The sequence below is a fragment of the Pteropus vampyrus genome, unplaced genomic scaffold, assembly GCF_000151845.1.
Source record: "Pteropus vampyrus isolate Shadow unplaced genomic scaffold, Pvam_2.0 Scaffold687, whole genome shotgun sequence".
Lineage (NCBI taxonomy): Eukaryota > Metazoa > Chordata > Mammalia > Chiroptera > Pteropodidae > Pteropus > Pteropus vampyrus.
This window is the reverse complement of record NW_011889468.1, coordinates 262236-268358: the sequence shown is the minus strand read 5'-3', so window position 1 is coordinate 268358 and position 6123 is coordinate 262236. Positions and strand designations below refer to the sequence as shown.

The window sequence follows — 6123 nt, the reverse complement described above, 5'->3', positions numbered from 1 at the left end:
AGAGAATGTAGTCTATATGACATAAATTTTGAATTCTCTCAGTCTTGATTTATAACCTTGATTATGAACAAATTTTAAAAATATTCTTTGTGTGCTTGATATTAAAACATACACTTTCCTGTTTGGACATAAGCATAAGGTAACTCTTCAGAAGTTTTGTTAATTTTGTCCCAACGTACTCTAAATCCATAGTTTAAAAAATCTGTTTCAATTTTTTAATTGGAGAAGTATTTGAAAGCACCCCACTCTAATTTTGGAGTTGTGTTTGAAATACTGATAATTTTTGCTTTACATATTGTGAGACATAACAACATAAAGGTATTAGATGCATACTGGTTGGGTATTTTTCATTATACTAATAAATTAAAATTATTATCATTGTATTGTAATACAGTCCAAAAATATTTTTACTCTGAATGTTTATTTTATAATGACTGAGGGACTATTTAAGAGATACACTTAAAACATAAGGCAGCAACTTGTTAGAAATTAAAAGAATAGTTATATATGTGTAACATATATGACAGGAAGACTTATATCATCTATATCTATATATCTATATCTACATCTCTATATTTTATATGAAGACCTCAGACTATTTGCATTTATAGTTATTGATATATTAATTTTAACTCATTCATTTTTCATCTGTTCTAATTTTACTGGGTTTTTCTCCTTACCTTCATTTAGTATCTGAATTTTAAGGTATAGTATTCTCTTTACTGTATTGTATATTCTATATATATTCTTTTGCTGAATGCACATGCGATTTTATCATCCACGTTTGACTTCACCAATTTTAAATATAACATCACTCTCTCTCTCTGAAACAATATAATGACCTTAAAAAATTTACTTCAATATGGTGTCAGATGGTCGCTGGACTTGTCATGGTGATTGATCACTTCCTTAGGTATAGAAATGTTGAATGACTATGGTGTACACCTGAAACTAATACAATAGTGTATGTTAAATAAATAAACAAAATTTCTCCATTCTTAAAAAGAAAACCTCATTTTTGAACAAAATATTTATTAAAACTTTACACTTAAGATATGCTTGTTTTTATATGTACATTTACTTCATTAAAAACTTTTTAAATGGGCAAAAAATAAAATAAAATCATCAAAACTTTTAAAAAAGAATGAGGGAGAATACTGACTGGGAACATTGTAGTGGGTATAGATGGAAGAAAGTGAAAAATTCCAAATGTATTTTTTATTATTCGTACATTATATCATAGACAAAGACCTTATTTTTATGATACGAGTATACTTTGCTAATCAAAAGAACAATTCAATGAAAAAGAAGTGAAAGATATGAATGCAGTTTACAATACAAATGAACATGTGAAAAGAGGCTCAACATCACTCATAATAAAAGAAATGCAAAAGGAAGCAAAAATTCAAAATAGTCAATGAGAAAACGAATGCGCCTAGGGGTATGACCTCAATGTTGAGTAAATGTATTCCTTTTTTAAATTTAATTTGAAGTAAAACATAAAACAAAAAAGGTAGCCTTAATTTTTCTCATATATTCATCTTATTTTTTCTACTTATATTTAGAGATGTTTCTAAATATTTTCATTTACCAATCGTTTGTTTTTCATATCATTTATAATGGGTTTAATTTTTTTGCCTGTAAGATGAGCTTCAACAAAACCACTATAACTTTTATTTGACAAGACTTCATTCTCAGTCTTCGAGATAAAATAGCATTGTTTTTTTCTCTTGTTTTCTTCTTCTAAGTCTCCTCATTGTTCCTCCTTCATGAACGCCAGGATTCTCTACCAGTTTTTATATATTTTATTCATGTTCCATGTATTTTCTTCCCTTCCCTTTCTTCAAGCCCCTCTGAATTTATCACTTCTGTTTCACAGACTCTATTATGACTTCATTAGGAGCCCAACTTGCTTTCTAAAAGAAACTCAGGATCCGGTCTTTCTAAGGAGTGTGAAATATTCCATAAATTTTAAGTGACTACTTTCCCTTTTTCTCGGAAAGAAAGATAAAATCTATGCCAACATCTGTGTCTCTCAGTCAGTTTTCACTTTAATGGGAAAAAAATGAAACATGCAATGTGTGTAAATGTGCTGTAAGAAATCTTTGTTCAAAATGTTGCTAGCATAATGGTTAAGATGTCTAAAAACTGAAAGTCTAACTATTAAACCTACACATACTGAGAGAGTGTCTGCCAAAATATGATAAAGAATAGTACAATAATAAAAATTAGGAGTTGATTCTAACCACCTAATAATTATTATTTTCTTTAACACGTAAAATTATAGATACTCTGGGACACATTCTTACTGATAACATGCAGATATTTTTTTCTGGTGTTTATAAATGGGAGAAAATCTCATAATTTATATAATACAGAATGACAGGAGGAAACTAGACTTTATGAGATTTTTATAGGAGTATATAAATAATGGCCTAGGTCTTCACTTTTTATTATCTGCTTTCATAGTCATGAACTACAGAGGTAAGTCCAATAAAATTCACTAGAGTTATTTTAAAATATATCGAAAATATATATAAAACAGCAGAAATAATATCTGAAAAAAATTACCTCAGTAATTCTTATTCATATGACAATGTATTATCCATTATTTACGTTCATCTCGTATATTCTTTTTTTGTTTAAACTTACCAACACATTTACTGTCTTTGTTCATTTGTCCTTCTGACTTAGCTGTTTTTTCTATCTGGTTTAATTTTCATCTTCACGTGTATATTTAGAAATTTTTTGTGAAAGTCTCACCTTCTCTCTCTCTTTCTGTCTGAAAATGCCTTGAACTAAATTTATTTTTTAAAATTTATTTTTCAATTACAGTTGACATACAATATTATATTAGTTTCAGGTGTACAACACAGTGATTAGACACGTGTATAACTTACGAAGTGATCCCCCCCGATAAGTCTAGTACCAATCTGACACCATATATAGTTATTACAATATTATTGGCTATATTCTCTACGCTGTATTGTACTCATTCCTGAATGATGGTAGCAGTCACATTGAGTTGGCTCCTGCCAGATGTTGCATGGGCATTTGCAAGCAGGAGTCACTTTTTGTGTTAATTTCTCGAACTGGAATTTACTAAAGCCTGGAAAAATAGTAAAATTGAACCAGACACATATGTGACAGATACCTGTGCTTTAGATTTTTCAGGCTATTGTTTTGTTTTTATTCTGTCAAAGGCTAATTAGAGACAGGTGAGCTCCCTGGTTTTCTTTTGCGGCCAAGTGGATTTTTTTCAGTTTACTTTCTCTGAAATGCAACATTTTAGGATCCTGGAATGATGCACAGACATCAGCTTCAAGTGCCTTATCTCTCTTATCTGTATGGCTATTCAAATCCTTTGGAAAGAAAAATGAGTGAATCCCTAACATGTCTTCACAAGGAAGTCAATTTTATTAACGATGTCTTTAATTGCTCCAAAGTTCTTTCTTATGCTGTGCAGAAATAGTTTCATTAATTTAACAGCTGTGACCCCTATTCCTCCCAGGTGTTTTTTCAAACTGATCATCAGCGAAAACCCTTAAATGTGTTTTTCATCATTGAAAATACCTAATGTCTTATATACCCGCCTGCCACTTAAACACATGCGGGCACACAAACTCAACTGCGCATATACACAAACACAGGACTGGGCTTTCTCTTTCTAAGGTTAAACACCTCTGTATCCTCAAACTTTCTGCAAATAAAATATTTTCAAATTCTCTTTATCCTGGCCACTCTGCCACATTCATCATGGTCTGTCAACTCCTCTCTAAAAATTTGGATTTCTTAAATAAACACAGACCTGATGTATGTTTGGCCATTCAAAGTAGATTAAAACTATTGCCTTACTTGTTTCCCCCGCCCCACCACCCAGGAGAAATGTAAAAAACATATAACAAGAGATCTACCCTCAACAAGGTTTTAAGTATACATACAGCATTATTAATTATAAGCACAATGTTGTACAGCAGATTGCTACAGAATTTTTTTTTTTATCTTGCTGTTTCTGGGTATAAAGTTTCAGTCATGCAAGATTGCCTCATTTGTTTTGATTTGACATTCAATGAAATAAGCTTGTTGTATTAACCTTTAATTTAAGTAGAAGCCATAAATCATGAAATCTTAGACTCACACAATTGAAAGGGACATTAAAAACCATCCAGTTTAATGACTCATTGAAGTATATTTTAACACGAATTCCCATTAAACTATATATCTGAAAGATTGCACACATGTATATGATATTTTAGAATTTGACAAATTTTACATTAATCCTATTGAATTTCATTCTTTTTGAATTCATTAATTATCACTATCTACACATTACAGCGGATAACTATAATCCTATGTCTTTTGATTTGAAAGATTATTATATGAATGATTTTCATTTCCATTGTATTTTAACTCTCTTAGATGTTCCATTTAATTAAGCCAATATTTTGTAATTTTCTTTATTCTGATCCTAGTCTTTTAGTTTTCTGTACTACTAGTAACCTTGGTTACATAAGCCAACATTTAAATGATGATAATACTAGTCATACCAAGCTATAGGAAAAGAAGTGTTATACCTGAGTCATCTGATTTACCTTTCATAATCTATATATACTTCTGTGGCTACAACACAAAATCTAAATGCAAATAAATGAAGCTTAATTGTCTAACAATTATTCCACAAAGAGCACAACTACTTCGACTTAATGAGCATACTGACATATAATATTTCTGTTATCCTGTAACTTCTAAAGTATTCCAGAAAACGGTTTGAGGGGAAAAAAATGACCTAGGGAAAAGGGTCGTCATGAAAAAGTCTCTCACTGGGGACTATAGAAAGTGAATTCACTTTACATCCCTTTCACTAACAGTCACAATTACAATGTCTTTCTAAGAGAAGGAAGCAACATAAAACTTTGTACTGCAGAGCATCTTTATAAGGAGGATAAATGAAAGTTTTTCACATGGTAAAGAGAAAAAATTCAGAAATGTAATTCTGTGGCAAAGAAAATTATTTTTGTTAATATTGAGAGTAACCCATGAAATATTAAATGAAATTTCTATGCCAAGATATGAAGTTAATCGGCACAATCTTTTTTTTTTTTTTTTTTTGGCAAAGCAAGCTTTGGTTGACCTCACAGATTGCAAGGACCTTATCAATTTACAATCTTTATTTTTTAAATTTTTTTTTGCCTACAGCACCTGGTCTTCCTAGGTGGTCTCCCATCCAAGTACTAACCAGGCCTGACCCTACTTAGCTTCCGAGATCAGACGGGATCGGGCTTGTTCAGAGTGGCACGGCGACGGTGGCACAATCTTTAAAACTTTATTTTGCTAACTGTATACATACTTTGTCTTTAAATTTTAAGTCTAAAATTTTAAAAATAAAACCCACTTAGAGGTTGATCCAGGTTAAATGATAACATACTCAATATAAGAAAATTTAAATGTCTCATGAAATCTAACCATGATAGATAGATAAGACTTTTAAAATTACCAAATGCTAGAAAATTAAGCTCTGTCTCTCATAAGGAAAGCTGTTCACCATTGCAAAAGAGCTCAAGTTCAATGTTACATGGAAGAAAGTAGATTTTGTTTCTACAGGTCAGAATTTTTTTTTACTATTAATCAAGCCACTCATAACAATAATTTCATTAAGATAATAATCATAACACTATAAAATATTATTAAAATATATTATAAACATTACTAAATATATTTCCTTGTACAGAAATAAATTGTATTTCCTTATACAGAAATATTACTAAATATATTTCCTCATACAGATATAAACTCTTAGAATAAATTCTACCTAGTGTCCTACTTCTCCCCTTTGCAAGCCTGATTCATCTTTCACTAGGAGTTTTATTAGAAAAATCTCTCTACTATTTATAGATGTAAGGACCTTAAATCTTTTCTTCGGAAATAGAGCATAAATCTCATTTCTTTTTCCTCTTTTGTATACACAATACTGAGCATTCTCACAACAGTGATTCCTGTATTTTCAGTTTGCTCTGGTTTATATTCATGTAAATTATGGTGCTAAGATTTGAACCCAGTGCCCTGGTCTCAGCAGGTGAGGCACAATCAAATCCTCATCTTTGGCATTCTGGACACTGTAGTTAT

General features: G+C 30.7%; 1 pseudogene; it reads right to left on the bottom strand.

The window, feature by feature from the left end:
- Nucleotides 1-5187: 5187 nt before the first annotated feature.
- On the bottom strand, nt 5188-5305 carry LOC111733920 (annotated as a pseudogene).
- Nucleotides 5306-6123: the final 818 nt, after the last annotated feature.